Source organism: Arvicola amphibius, chromosome 4 (assembly GCF_903992535.2).
Source record: "Arvicola amphibius chromosome 4, mArvAmp1.2, whole genome shotgun sequence".
NCBI lineage: Eukaryota > Metazoa > Chordata > Mammalia > Rodentia > Cricetidae > Arvicola > Arvicola amphibius.
In genome coordinates this window covers 108,231,617-108,248,142 of record NC_052050.1, presented here as the reverse complement: position 1 = coordinate 108,248,142, position 16,526 = coordinate 108,231,617, and the positions used below count along the sequence as shown (strand labels likewise).

The following is a 16,526-nucleotide window of genomic DNA, read 5'->3' as shown; positions in this document are numbered from 1 at the left end:
AGATGACACTGAGTAAATCACTTACAAACTACAGCCTGGATCAGATAGACCATCCTCAGATTCCCTTACAGGACAGGGAATAGACGTGCTCTTTTATGACCCCACATAAAATGCGTCTGCTAGAATCCTGGTCGCATTTCTCAGATCAGCACAGGCAGCTCCACCATTGCTGTGCTCTCTAGATGCTCTTATCCCAGCTTTCTCAGGTGTGAGCCCTCGGGACAAGAGCCCAGAACATGAGATAGAATGGGTAAGGTTTGCTCTCTCTGGCTTCTTTATGATTCTGTCTGACTGCACATATCCAAGACTCTACTGCTAGGACCGAAGCTTGATCTATTGTACTCACAGGACCCGTGACACTGACAGATGGAGAAATTCATCCTTTTATCAAAGTTGAACAGACATTTTTTTTAAATTTTATTTTGAGTAGCAATTTTGCCATCTTCCCAGATGTGGGCATGTCCATGTTCAGAGACACCATGATAATATTATTAAAAAAAAAGTCACTACAACAATATACTTGTATCCTCATAAGCCTTCATAGGTTTGCTATATTCATTTCTCAGTTTCTTCCATATCGTGCTCCATCTACAAGAGGGTTGAGAAACCGCCATTCATAGCTTCAGATATGGTCTATGATGTTATAAAATAAATATTCCATCATGAAAATATAAACCTTGTACAAATGTTTATATAATAGACTTTATTCAGTTAATCCTCTGGCTTGGGCTTGTGAAAGGATTATAGAGGGGCAGAGTTTAAACCAGAGATGTGGAAAAAATATTTACCTCAAGTTTCAAATAAATAAACATTAATATTAATTGCACATATGCATCATTTAACAAAACTCAAAATGCAAATGAATATTGTCATAGGGAATCTATCATTTCTGTATACAGACATGTTTACCATGTATAGAAGCTAGCAATGAAATTACACATAAGTTCAGGGTTCATTGATGTTTAACAGTACGTTTTTAAATTATTAAAATATGGTTTTAGTTCTTGGCATGTCCTGTTAAAAAGATGAGGTAAAAGTGAACCCTAGAAAAGTCTTTAAAGCACCAATAATTGTGCCTGAACAATACTCTGCCCCCCCCTCAAATGTAAAGAGCTCTGGGCTGTTGAGATAGCTCAGTGGGTAAAGTTCTTGATGCCAGCATTAATGACCCGGGCTTCACCCTCAGGACCCATCTGGTGTAAGGAAAGCACTCTCTCCCTGCAATTTGTCCTCTGGCCTCCTCTCATGCGCTGTACCATGTGTTCTCCCACTCCCTCCAATTATTATGAATGTAACAACTTTTTAAAAATATAGCACTGTTTTCTTAAGATCTGGGCATCTGTCATTCTAACTGCCCCCTTGAGTATCAGCAGCTGACATTTATATTGAATGCTCTTGATAAGGCTGGGCCCCACCTAAAAGATTATTTCAAATAATTTCAACCAACGCATCTAGAAAGTAGGGACAGATACAAACCCCAGAGTGCAAGTGAGGACTCTATGGTTCAGAAAGTTCAGAAAACTTGCTTAGGGTCACACGCCCTTCCAGGTAGTATGACACCACAGTTGGATGCTGGAGGTTAAACTTCTCCCCTCTGGTAGACAAACAAAGAAAGCAAACATGAGATCCTGGGCTGGTGCTGTGTTTTATGACTTGCTGACTCATGCCTCTCCTGACTTCAAGAGGCTCTTTGTGCATTAGACAGCCACCAGCTACACTTCAACACTGGATAGTAGTCATCTGTGTGGCTACAGAAGAGGCCAGTCGTGAAGCGATCATGGAAGACTGGCATGCTACAGCAAGGAGTGGAGGCAACAGAATGGGCAGAAATCCTCAGAAATGCTTTGGGCCACATCCTATCTGGAGGCTGTAAATGTAGGCGAGTCATCTTTAATCCATGAATCTATTTTCTCTTTAGAAAACTTTTAAGTTTTAGACTAATAGTTCAAGATTCCTTCAAGTTTCCTTCAGGGAATCCTTCCTACCATTGCTACTTGAATCAACAAATATTGGTGTCTCCAGGATAACAATACAAGCCAAGTACAAACCTCTGACCCTTCCTGAAAGACCTGGAACCCCTCCATCCTTAACACGTTTGCCCCCATTTTTCAAAAATAGTCTATGCACAAGGAACACCTCAAAAGGAAGAACCCCCACCAAGGGACTGCCATGCTATCCTGGTACCCTAACGTTTTTCATTTCAAAATCAATACACAAAAGTATTGATTTGAACCTTCTGGGGATAGAAAAAGAGGAATGTGCAACCTCAACCCAGCCCCCACCACACACTCACCTCCACCCTACCCCCTCCCAGCTCCTGTCACCATCCCATGCTCCTTGTGTCTGGAAGGAGCAAATGCCAGTGCTTGGGGTGTTGTTGCTAAGCTTGCCCTGTAGTTCCAGTCCTGGCCTGGCTCTACCGTGTGTGTTTGCTCTGTGCAATGAAAAATGAATCATGTGGATGGATTTTGTAACCCTTGGAGAGGGAGAGGGAGAGGGAAGGAGGGGGAGGGATGGGAGGGAGAGAGAGAGAGAAAGAGAGAGAGAGAAAGAGAGAGAGAGAGAGAGAGAGAGAGAGAGAGAGAGAGAGAGAGAGAGAGAGAGAGAGAGAGAGAGAGAATAAGGAGATTTTAAAGCATCTCGGAATGTAGAAAGTCTTCCTTCCATCATGACAACGGGGAGAGAAGGGAAAAAGCTTGAGGAAAAAATAACAGAGCAGCTGACTGAAACTTGCCATCTCTGGAACAACTTCTCTCATGAATTTTCATTTCACTATTTTGGGAATTTAGCCAAATTGAAAAACTATTTTTGGATAAAGCATTTCTTCAGTGTGGTAACTATTTTCACGACACATGGTTTGCTCAAACTCTAAAATCACAAGGGACATAGCCTGTGTCCCACCCTCTACCTGCACAGAGGTCTTGTTCTGCCCTTTACATACCCATTTTCATAAACACTGCCTTATCTCTGGACATATCTGTTTGTGTTCCTTGATGGATGTATTTAGCAGCCATAATACTATTTCAAACCAAACCTCAAAGTGTAGATCCCACCGTCCCTAGACCACAGCAGTGATTCACAGTTCGCTGGCAACCCTTATCACGGTGTAACCGTGTTTTGTGTGTTCAGCATGCACCACGAGCACACTATTTCCTAACTTTTTGCTTGACTTCTCTATGAATCTCCTTAGCCCACACATCTTCAATTTCCGGTGGAGCACTATCCTGCCGTGTTGCTAAGACAGCTTAATTAGCCATCCCTCAGCTAGTTGTTTCTGTGCTTTAGTATAAGCCAGAGAAGCATTTTTAAGTAAATAAGTCTTGTGGGTTTTGTTGGGCTATTTCCTTGGGCTACAGTCTGAAGTAGGGAATTAACAACTATAATCATCTCTGTGTCTTATTACAAATTGCCAGGTGACTCCCCCCAAAAAAGTGATATGAGGAATTTGCAATGTCATTAATAAAATACATCTGTCTTTTCCTTCAGAGTCTCTTTAACGCTGAGATTTCTAGGCTTTCTAGACTGTGGGGTGATTCCCAAAGAATGATGGGAAACTCAGCTCCTTGAATCCAACTCGTCAGTAGAATACTCTATGTTCTTTTAAATGTAACTCTCCGTCGCCCAGTACCAAGTGCTCTCTCCACCCTGTCACTCATTCAGAACTCCCTGCGGGCTCACTAAATAGACTTTATAAACTCATCTTTTCTCAACTGAGACTCATCAAGTGAGATAATGGGCTTGGGACTCCAAAGCCACTAGGTGCTGCTGTCTTACTAGCCTTTCCCTGTGGGATCCCCATTGTGCCACCCCACATCTTGCAGCTCATCTTTTACATGAGTCTGTAAAGTACACCTCTGTTGTAAGAGGCTGCTTGTTTGCTTCCCAGCTGCTCAGACTCCCCAAATAACTGCACAGAAACTGTATTAATTAAATCACTGCTAAGCCCATTAGTTCTAACTTCTTATTGTTCTAACTCTTACATCTTGGTTTAATGCATTTCTATTAATCTGTGTGTCACCACGTGGCTGTGGCTTATGGGGTAAATCTGACTCCACCTTCTTTCTCCCAGCATTCAGTTTAGTTTTTCCCACCTAACTCTGTTCTGCCCCGCTATAGGTTCAAAGCAGTTTTTTTTATTCATCAATGGTAATCACAGCATACAGAGGGGACCCCACATTACACCTTCTTAGCTCAGAGGCATTTTACACATTGTTATAAATGCATAGCCACCATTTGGATCAAGATGCAGAACCCTGGGTCAGCTTACAATCTTTTATCCCCCCTTTAAAAAAAACAAAAACAAACAAACAACATTATAGAGGTTGGAGAGATAGTTCTGTGTTTCACAGACATACCGCTCTTGTCTAGGACCCAGATTTCATATTCAACACTTATGTCAGGTGGCCCACTACTGCCTATAACTACAGGAGGATCTGATGTGTCTGGCTTCTGAGAGCACCTGCACACACACACACACACACACACACACACACACACACACACTTAAAAAATTATATATATATATATATATATATATATATATATATATATATATATGTTTATAGTGTGTTACCTTTGTGATTCTTGTTCTATATGAGGCTTGATTCCAAAGTTATTCCAATACATACTTAGTAATTTTTGATCACAGAAGATTAAAACCCCTCTGACATTGTAAGTGACACATATGCTCCGCACTCTTAAACTTTGAAATGAGAAATTGAATCCAAGAAGTAAAAAGATTCATGGAAGATCTAACGAGCCAGTGAATGCCCTTGCTTTCCATTCATTGGTCACATCCATGTATGACTGAGCAGCCAGTGATAAAGGATCCTGGGTGCACAGCAGAGACAGAGGCCTTTGGCTCGAGTTTCACAGTTGTTAGTTTTATTTTAGATTCTTAAAGTAAACAAAGGGTCAAATTGGTGGAGCAACATGTTTTTAAAATGACCTTATTACACTATGCTTTTTAAATAGTGAATTGTGACTCCACATGAGGCCATGAAACTGAACATAAGAGGCATCGCTCACCAGGGTTGTGTCATGTGACCTCGCTGGAACCTTGGTTCTGAGCACAGGACATGAGCTCAGTACAGTGGATTCCTCCAAGCCAAACATTGCCTGAATCACCTCAACTAGACTTAAGATTACAGGATGCTCTGGGCAGCAGTGCTTTTACTGTACGCATCAAGAGTTTTTCTCACATGGAAACATAATGGTTTAATTATGGCAAACAAGACTTCTAATATTTTCCTACTGTCATTTCTCAGCATGTAAGCCTCGTGTTAATATATCTCCAGATCATATGCATTAGATGTCTGACTTTTAAAACTGCTGTCTGAGTACCTGAACTAAGGCTCATGAAAAAAAATCACTAAAATAATTTTGGCTTGAGACTGGAAAAGCCTGTCAGACTAGCACAGCTTTTTACTCAGTGTTTATGTAAAACATGTTCTCAGCAATGCCAATTATAAAGGTATTAATCAATTGAAAAATGTTAAACTTTCTATGGCCCACGGTACCAAATATTTACCTAAAATTTAATTTGTTATGTAAATGTATACAAGCAGAGTCATCTCATTTTGGAAAATTAAATGTATCAAAAATCGCTTTAAACCACATTTCTTTATGATTAATAACCAGTCACCTTCGGCTCGCAGACCTATATCTGTTTACCTGGAGTCGTGTAACAATTTATTGGGTGAAAAGGAAACCTAAGTAGGAAAATTTTAAGAAGCCTGATATATAGCACTATTTTTTTTACGTAAAAATGTCAACAGTTTTAAATCAAATGAGTTTGGCCCTTTAGAGCAGACTTCTATGACAACCAGTACTTACTCCAACAATGCTCCATTTCTCGTGGTTTCTTTGGGCCCTTTTTATTTTTAGATTAACCTTCAGAGCAAATATGAGTCAATCCAATTTTTATTTATTTTATGGTGTAAAGTGGGGTTTCATATAGCCCAAGCTGGCCTTGAACTCACTGTATAGCCAAGGCTAGCCATGAAATTCTAATCCCTCTGTCACCATTCCTAAATACTGGGACTATAAGCAGGTACTACCACAATCAACTCCATTTTTTATTTTTTTAAAACAATAAAATTAGCGCCATTATATTGAACATTGGCTGTTTGCCTTTCACAATTCCAAAATAGAAACATGAGTATAATCTAATAACTGAGCAGTAAGAACTAGTAAGGAACATACAAAGTAAAAAGGTTTCAAAGACCAAAGCATAATAATGAATGTGAACAGGTTAACGCCTCTGTCAAAGATGCCTGACTCTATGCTGCTTGTAAAAGAGGCTGACACCCACAGGGCTTGAAAACACAAGAAAATCATGAATCTAGAGAAACAGGAATGACCAGAACATTTGGGCGATGATATTTATATTAAATAGAGCAGAATTTGAGACTAAAAAATAGAATGAATACATGAAAAATGTCAACTTTCCTAAAAGTGAAAATTCCATATTTTTTTTTTCGGTTTTTCGAGGCAGGGTTTCTCGGTAGCTTTGAAACCTGTCCTGGAACTAGCTCTTGTAGACCAGGCTGGCCTCGAACTCTCAGAGATCCGCCTAGTTTATCTTAAATTGACCAAACATGTTTTTATGTGAAAGCTAAAAATATTTCTATATTTATTTTAATTTGCAAATAAATATAGGCTTCCATAGATAACAAATTTTGTACATTTTTGTTTATTTGTTGGTTTATTTTGGTGGTTGGTGCTGGAGATTAAACTCAGAGCTTTGCAAATGCTAAGGAAGTCTTTGTGGCTGAGCTACAACCCAACTCTGGGCAATAAGTTGTATTCATTCCTTTTATAAATATTTTTATTAATTCTTTAAGAATTTTATACATTGTTTAGTAATGAAATTAACCACCCTCCCCTAACTCCACCTAGATACAAACCTCATTCCATACCAACACAACTAGACAGTTTATTTTAGTGATAATTTTAGCATTAAGGGTGCAACCCTACTTTCTGCTGTGAAGCTGATAGGAAACCATCCATGAAGCATGGATATACATGATGGGATGGATCATAACCACTGAAAACTAAATGGACATAGCATTGAAGCAAGTCCTAATGAGTCATCATTATACCCATAAGTTAAGGCATCTCTCAACCTTCATCAAAGAAGTTTTGCAGTAGACAGTGATTAATACAATGACCCAAAAGTAGTCAAGGTGCTGAGAATAAGAGACAGCAGAATGTTCAGCCCTAAATGAAACATACAAACCACACCCCTGCTCCAGAGGTTCAGGGATCATTGTGGGGAAAACAGAGGAAGTGGCTGAGTGCAAGGAAACCACATCTTCTGGACACATCAAGGCAGCTGCATATGTGAGCTCGGTGGTTCCAACAGCATGTCCAACATCTATGCAAGCTAAACCAGACCAAACCCCAGCATGGAAAGGGGAGTTGTGCATAAAGTCTCATCCCTGACCAAGAAGTTTTTTGGATATCTCTAGCTTCTGGAAGAGGGAAGGTTATTTTTCTCTAAGAGCTAAGTCCTAATATATCAAGCACACTCGAGTAGAAGGCCACAAATATACAAAATATACAAAAATATTTGGGCAGCACAAATTGGATGAAGAGGGAAGGGGGTTGGATCTTGGAAGAGTTTTGGGGAGAGGTGGTGAACATATTACATTGCATGAAATTCTCAATAAAATATTTAAGTGTAATAAAGTATTATTGAAATGGCAATGTATTCATGGCATGATATTAAATGAAACAGGTAAAGCATGAGGCACATACATAGAGCTTCATCTTTATGCAGTATGCACATGCTATGAGAGATTCTCTTTTCTCAACAGCCAAGAAAAGTTCCATGTTCACGTGGGGTTTTTGTTGAAATAAAGTATTTCACACTATATCTTCAAGATACTAGGTTTTGCCTGAAATCTTTTCACTAATATAGAAAATAGAAAAAAACATATGATATATAAAGTTCTATAAATGTAATATAAAATGATATTCAGTTATTTTGATTTTTTTTCAACTCAAGAAGTTCTATGGCTTTGTTCACTCTGGAAAAAGGACATTTCAAAATAATATTCTATTAAATAAAGGGATATTATTTGGCTATTCATTGTGATACTTTTCTCTACTAAGAATAGGATGATCAGAAGTCTAAAATAAACCAAGGATAATCTTTGAAGCCACAGCTTTCCCCAAGTGATTACAGGAATTAGAAATGGGAGTGGGAAATTTCATCCCAAGGAACGGATATGGGAATCTCAGTAAGCTCTGGGAATATCTCACAAGAGAAGGCAGAACAACTGTAAAATGACCAGGGAAAACCACTGTGACATTTGAATGAAGTCTTTTCACTGCTATAGATGATAATGTATATATACATTTAACATTATATCTTCTAGAAACGACACAAAGCCTTCCCCATAATACTTCAACAACGGCAACCTAAACAAGACCTGAAAATGAGAACACCTGTTGACATGTCAGCATGGAAGAGAGAAATTTCACTAGGCCTTCCCCTAGGTGAAGACTAAATTAAGAACTACTGAGAGAGGGAGAATGTGTCCTCCCCAGGGATGAGCCCCTAATTGAATATCCAGTCCCAAGTGATCAACCCTGAAATCCTATACAAAGAAGCAACTCTAAACGGACTCAGCAGGTTAGTATTACATATACTCTTACGTTAATGTTTATATATATGGTTTTGTGTGTGAGTGAGTGAGTGAGTAAGTGAAACAACACATGAATTCATGATTGAATTCATGAGTTTGATGCCAAGCTCAGAGGGGTTGCAGAGATGAGGAGGGAACAAAAGACATAAATACAGGACACAAATGTGAAATTTTTAAAATACTCTTTTCTGTTTGCCAAAGAAACCTAAATTTCTATCATAAGCAGAGAAATTACATTAAATAAATAACCAGGACAGTAATATAGTTCAGATAGATATTCACTTTGTTCATAGACCTCTGCTAAAGAGACATCAATTTGCCCGTGCTTGGAAAAAAAATAAAAGGCAAAAACAAAAATCTCTTCAACATGCTCAGGATAATTCTGAATAAGAAGTCCCAAAGACATTTTAAGCAAAAGCAGCCTCCTGAGAATGGCTGCCTGAAGTAACTTCACAACATTACTTTGTGTTCATTTTGACTTACATTCTTTTATGTGTTATGTTATCTTCAAATAAAGTTGCATTACCTTATGCTAACGTGTTATTTATTTAATTCCTGGTAGTGTTGGCGGAGGCTTCTCGTTTGTTCCTGGTTGCTCAGACCTGAAATAATTACACAAAATTGTATTAATTAAAACACTGCTTGGCCAATAGCTTAAGTGTATTTTCTATCTAGTTCTTATATCGAAACTAAGTCATCTCCACTAATCTGGGCATCACTCCGAGGTTGTGGCCTACCAGCAAAGTTTCAGCAGGCGCCTGGCATCAGAGGCTACAGGGCTTCTCCCTGACTCCGCCTTCTCTCTCTCTCTCTCTACATCTCTGTTTGAATTTCCTGCCTGGCTTTACTCTGTTAGGCCATTGACCAAAAGCAGCTTTATTCATTAACCAATAAAGGCAACACATATACAGAAGGACTTTCCACACCCACTCCATTGTAGGAAGAATAATGATATGCCTCCAAAGAGAATCTTAAAACAATTTTACACTTACATACTTAAAATGAGATTGGTGGGAAATGTCACCCCAGCTCCAGGCATCCATTTTGGATTGTTGGGTGGAATGTTCCATTTCAAGTCCCCTCCCCTGGGAGTTGCCTCAGTCCAAACTCCACCTCCGAGAAAGCCTGCCAAATGGTGACTTCTCCACAGAGAGGGTCAAGAACACTCCCACAGGCTATTTAAACTGCCCCCCCCCAGAGAACAAACACTTGGTCTTTTCAGCTCCTTTACCCCTTCTTCATGTTTTCCCTGAGGGCCACCCGGGAGCTCTGGCACCTATTAAACCTGGGCCTTTTCTAATTCAGTTTGATTTGGTTTGATTTGGATTACCGTGTCAGCAGAGAGGCTTATCGGGCCAAGAAAACTTAACAGAGATTTACACATATTATTATGATCAGGAAATAATCAGATCTTCCAGGAGCCTCTAATGCTCATAAATATGTGAAAATATGTGAAGAATGATAATACAGATGAGTGTGAATTCTGTGTTAGGGACACAGACCTGAAAGAACTTTGACGACCCTATCATCTAATTTCCCTTTGTCTTGGAAGGCATGATCCAAAGGACTAGGATGCCCAAGTTCCCAGCAGGCACTTGTTCCTGGCACAGCTGCATCTGTAATTACTCTTGACATTTCTCCCTCCTGCTACACTTCATAATGTAATTAGCACCACCATCCACTTTCTTCTGCCCACAGAACTCTTTACCTCTAAAAACAAACACAGTGTTCAGGGTTGATGTGGGCGATTGAACAGGCAAACCTTATTCATCCCACAGAAATGTCTTGAGTGTACCCAACAGGTCCCCTTCTCTAACAGGGTTGTGTTCAGTCACTCTCTCCCTCCAGAGCTCATGGATTACCTCCCACTATTGAAAGTAAAAGAAAAAAAAGGCACTAATCCCTACCATGTTCAACGTAGAAGACCATGAGCTCTGAGAAGACATGGGTATGGGGAAGGCATTGAACTTGATTAGGTGGACCCAGCTCTAAGGCAGGCAGGGCAGACAGGTGGAGGTACAGATGAGAGGAGATAGGAGAGAAGCAGAATGAGGACTCTAGACAGAGAAAGTTTATGGAAAAGGGCAAAGACCAGAGAAATCATGATGGGTGGAGCCTGGAACCTGCAAGGCACTCAGTGTGGCTGGAGTTCCAGACACCTGTGGGAATGCAGAAGTTGGGAAACCTACATGCAAAGAAAGAACTACATCTTCAAGGTGATAGAGTCACTTAACACGGGACCAACAAAGACAGGAGAGCATGATCTGAGGAGCCCAAGTATTAGGTGTGATATAAGATGAAGAGACCAGAGTCAGGGTTTGGTGGCCATGGTCATGTGACCTGAGAGAAGCCCAAGGACCCTTTCAATAATGTTTATTTTTAAAGACATTTACCACATCAGTGTTATAGTAACAAAATGGCCCTGACTTCAAACTCAGTTTCAAGGAAAACCATTAAAATATTAATACTAAAACTGAAGCAGAGGCAAATGAGTTTACATAAGACACGAGAAACAGCACAAGACCTTGACAAGAGACAGTAACGTGGCAGTCATGGTGCCAGATGTATTTGCTCTCAAGTCTGAGTTTGACCACTGGAGACTTTGGGGAAGCTGTCCTTTCCCTTCTCAGTTGTGTCCTTTGTAAACCTCAGAGAACAGTAGAGCTACTGCTTAAGTAGTCAACACCTCTTCCTATTAGGAAGCCCGGCGCCTTGAAGACAGTCTAGCAGGAACTCTTCCATTCACTGATGCAATGGTACTAAAGGGAATTGTGGGGGTCCTCTCCACCTCCTTGGTCTCTTAATTTCTGGCCATGAAAAGAGTCATGTTGCTCTTCCAGGTGTCCCAGCCATGATGTGATGCTTCAGCACAAACCCAGGACAAGGGGCCAACCAATTATGGACTGAAGGCTTCCAAACTGTGAGCCAAAGTAAATCTTTTTCTTTATAAGTTCATTGTCTCAGATAATTGTTATGGTGATGAAAAGACACTAACGCAGACAGGAGGTGTCAGGAAACAATGCAAACAACAGTATATGACTCAACTACTCAGCACTCACTAAACAAATTCTGTTTTCCTATAGTAAGAATATTCCTAAAGCTGAAAAGGAATAAAGCTTTGATTTAAAATTGAAAACGTTCATTTTTATTTTGAAAACAGCCTGTTATGAGTACTGGGCAAGAAGCAAAGCAAAGGTGGTGGCGAGTGTCTCCAGATGTTTCTTTTCAGTTCCTACAAGGATCCTCAGGAGGAGCAAAGGTTCCTCAGATGGAGAGTACAAGACACTATTGGACCCAAATCAGACAGAAGAGCCCTAGGAAGAGCTTCAAGGGGGATGTCACAATAGTAAGAAAAGCTTTTTGGCAAAAGGCAAAGAACAATATATATATAGTATTATTATAAGGAGACAAACATGAACTCTTAAAATGATAAAATTCTGTGAAAAGGTTGGAGTCCTTGTAACTTTTATAGGAATAACAAGAGGAAAAACTTCAAGTTGTAAGGAAACCTTCATAAAGAAATGAATGAAGAATTCATTGTCATATTTCAGTCAGGAACAACTGTCACATTTCAGTGGAAGGTTCTTGGGAAGTCCATAGATAAGATAACAAGCCATCCACCTGTGGTTCCAGGGAGCAAAACACAGTGTCCTGATGAGCATGTATCATCCAACTCTTCAGTGGAGGAAGCATGCATTTCTGTCAGCATGACATGGGCTTTCTGGAAACCTTACTGATATGTGGTATGGGAGGTCCTTCTGTCTATGTGTTGCTTTCCTTGGTTAATGAATAAAGAAACTGCCTTGGCCTGTTGATAGGGCAGAACTTAGGTAGGCAGGGAAAACTAAACAGAATGCCAGGAAGGAGAGGCGGAAGAAGAAGCCATGGATCCTCCACCTGAGATAGATTGTGGTTAGAATCTTTGCTGGTAAGCCACTGCCACGTGACAATATATGAATTAATAGAAATGGGTTAAATTAATGAGTTAGTCAATAAGAAGCTAGAGCTAATGGGCCAAGCAGTGATTTAATTAATAGTTTTCTGTGTAGTTATTTCAGGGCTAAGCTAGCCAGGTGGCTAGGACAAACAAGTGGGCTCTACTTGCTCCTACAGATATGACAAATGTGTTGCCTACAACTTATGAATATCAAAACATGTAACATATTTATCCTAAACAGCCTTTCGATTCTTTAACTTTTGCCACATTCTATCAACAGAAATTAGCGTGTGAGTAGAATTCAGAGATATTTTCTTTCATGTTGACACTGAAACACACCATTCACCTAAGGTTGCAAAAGTGACTCTTCTGAGTCTAATCACTCTCTAATATCAGAGGACTGTTTAGAGAAAAGCGTGCACCAGTCATGATATAACGCTGCAGACAGAAGGTACCGCTCACTTTAACCTTCAATATCTTCATCACCTTCTCAAGTCTGGATGACAAACAATAAATCAAGCCTTGATGTATAGTCAATACTACAGTGAGGTAAATAGTCCGCTGTGGCCAACTTTGAGCTGTAGCACAATTGTTGCTTATCAGAGAGCTTGAGGGAAGTGTACGGTAGTAGCACCGCCTTCAGCAGAGCTTCCTCCAGGCGCCTCACTGCTGCTCATTAAACATACCCTCTTGGGTCCTTGTTTGCATCCTAGGACAGACACACTCCTGTGTGCTGAACGGGGTGAAACAAGGTACTTTGTTATTCAGGGATCTTAAATGCCTGTGTATACAGACTGGAAAGTAATTTGAATATTATTATTAAACTTCGATACTGTTTTACAAAATGCTGCCATTCAGTGCCATATAGGAACTAGGTCTTGTTGGGGCAGCTGGCCCAATCCCTGCGTTCAGGGGAGTAGGATACCCCTTAAATAGGATGGGGGCGCTGGAAGGAGCCCCGTTTGCTATCCCCCGCGTTACCTTCTACTCCACTGGACCCTTGGTTCTGTAAGTTCCCTTATTTCCCCTTTTATTAAAACTGATTTATTATAAAAGGACTATCTTGGTTATTTCCTAACCCCTCCGACCGCCGGTACCGCCAGTACACGCCGGTACAAGGTCTTTTTAAGATTTATTTTTATTTCATTTATTTGAATCTTTTTTTCTACATGCATGTATGTGTTGTATGTGTGTATGCTTGGTGCTTGTGGTAAGTCAGAAGAAGGTATTAGATTCCCTGTAACTGGGGTTATAGGCAGTTTTGAACCACCAGGAGGATGTTGGGAACAAAATCCTGGTCCTCTGTAGAAGAAGCCACTGCTCTTAACTGCTGAGCCATCTCCCCAGCTTCTGAGATAGCTCTTATGCTAATCATTGCTTACAAATACATTTCATGAAAGTGCTAATGGATGTAACAGGTACCACCAGCTCTCCTGTCACTAGAACAATGCTAGAATACTCACCCCAGAAAAAGAAACTTCCACATTATGCTATTAAAAAAAAAAGTACCTACCATATTAGGTTGTGTACTCTTTCAGGGCACAGAATGTATCCCACAAAACTTGTATATTAAAAGCACAACATTTTTTTTTTCCACACTGAGTATTTTGCTGTGTGTTAATAAGTCACCTCATTCATCTTAAACATCCACTGCAGTAATTATTTAATATCAGACAAAAATCCATGACAGCAGCCGGGCAGTGGTGGCACACGCCTTTTGTCCTCACACTTGGGAGGCAGATGTGGGCCGATCTCTGGAAGTTTAAGGTCAGCCTGGTTTACAGAGTGACCATGCCAGCACAGTTAGCTAGTTGTGAAATGACTGGACTTAGCTACTTCTGTTGCTGATACATTCCGTTTTTATTTCTCATTTTCTTCTTTAAACTTTGAAGCACTAATTGAATTATCGGTAATTTCTAAACTGATGTCAATACAGTCATATTTGGGGATAAAAAGCAATAAAGGGGAAGGAAGAATTTCAGAATTTAATTAAGTTTTTTTTAAAAAAAAAAAAGAAAGAAAAAATATAAGGACAGGTGAAAAGAAACCACAATTTTTAAAAATGTATAACCTTACTTTTCATTTCCTATACAGGTACACTATATTTATACCATGTTCAGGGACACATAGAATGTTTACTGCAACTGACTGTAAGATCAGAATGATATCTATAAGTCTCTACAGACTGAACTTTATACAAAAGGGGTTTACTCTGAACTCAGTAGAATTAAGCCAATAATCAATTAACGAAAAGATAAATGAATGTCCCCAGGTATCGGGTACTAACCAATGAGCGTTTAAATAATTCATGAATCTACAACTATTTATTAAGAACTTGGGGACAATAAAAGCAGAAGCCCTTTCTAAAGGGATCCTTCAAGCTGAGATGAGTCTTACATAATGATTACTGTTGTAGGATGCCTGAGATATGTTCTCTTTCATTAAACAACTGTTTGTTTGTACGTGAGGTGACCTGTAGTACAGGTGGGATGGCTTAGTATTTGACAGGTGAACCTGGAAGTTTGGATTTGAGCCTAGAGCCCATAAGGAGGTTGGAAGAGGACCCAGCTTCGCAAACTTTGCTCTCTGACCTCCCCATGCTCACCCACACACAAGCAATAAATTTTGAAAAAAAAATTTAAATGAATAAAACTTTTAAAATAAAGAAAAAGATTTCTATCTGATATTTGCTCTCAAATATGAGGCAAAGTGTGAAATATTTTAAATCTGGGCCCTGGAACACTAGCTCACTGAAGACAAGAATAGTCTATTTCATAGTGAGAAATGGAGTCAGGAGCTGTATGCTTCTGACCCTTTCCCTCCAGTGTGTAGCTCTCCTCCCAGTAGGAAGCTTGCCCATACTACACTACGTGAATAACCCCTCGGTAGCCCAGACCCTCTGAGATTCTGTATTCATATCTTTTGCCACATCTGTTTCTAACAGTCCTCCTTAGGGCTTGAGTCAGATGAAGAGACCCTCTTTGCTACTTGACGTTATACATATAGTACCCACATTTTATTTTATTTATTAATTGGCCTCCAAAGTGAAGCTCTCCTCAAGCTCTTGCTGTCTATTCAGTGACTTACATGCTTCCTAGAGACTGCAAATCAAGGGATTAGGTTTTCAGAAATCCAACTACTTATTGGAATAATAAAAATAATTAATAATTTGTTGTGACACATATCCCCAATCCTAGTGCTTTGAAACAAGAAAGGTTTACTTCTCTCAATCGCAACCTAACAGTTAATAGAGTTTGAGGTTTTCTCCCAGTGATGACTCGGGTCATTAGACGTTTTTCTTCTGGTGTTGTTCCTAACCTCTGGCTTCAGAATTGATGATGTCATCCGGGCAGCGAAAGAGGAGCACTGCGAGAAATACAGTCACTCAGTTATCTCGATCTAAAAACTCCGCTCAACTCTAGCTGTCCAAAACAACCCTTATGACACTGCATAAACACAGTGGTTCTGGGAAGTCCGGTTGGCCTCTGGGTCTAATGGGTCTCCATTTTCACATGCAGCAAGGAGTGACTCCAAAAATCCTTGAGGGGGAAGAGCTTCATTATTGCCGACCTGTGCTGTATCGTTGGGTCTATATGGGAGCTGTGTCCAAAATGAGCATTGCAGCAATATTTTGCTTGTAATTATGCTCTAAACATTACAATACAACAACCAGTTATAGAGCACTTCTATCACATCAGGCAATAGGCATCATCTAGAGATGATCTAATGTATCAGCCAATTTTCTTATATGTGATACAACACCGCCTTCCTCAAAGTTCACAATCAACAACTATGCAATCATGTTACAAACATATCATTCAAAAATTCTCAAATTTTAAGTAAGTTGAAAATTTTGTGGTGGCCTGCTTTCTTAGTTATCCTGAGGTACATGTGGGTAGGTATTTTTAGCTTCTTGGGAATCTAAAATAATTCCA

General features: G+C 39.8%; 1 protein-coding gene across 1 annotated transcript in view; it reads right to left on the bottom strand.

The window, feature by feature from the left end:
• Csgalnact1 (chondroitin sulfate N-acetylgalactosaminyltransferase 1) overlaps positions 1-16,526 on the bottom strand; it is a 307,224-nt gene that overhangs the window by 177,359 nt on the left and 113,339 nt on the right. Inside the window, 1 exon segment of the mRNA XM_042054957.1 lies at positions 9,181-9,256. The gene's annotated coding sequence lies outside the window, so the exon portion shown is untranslated.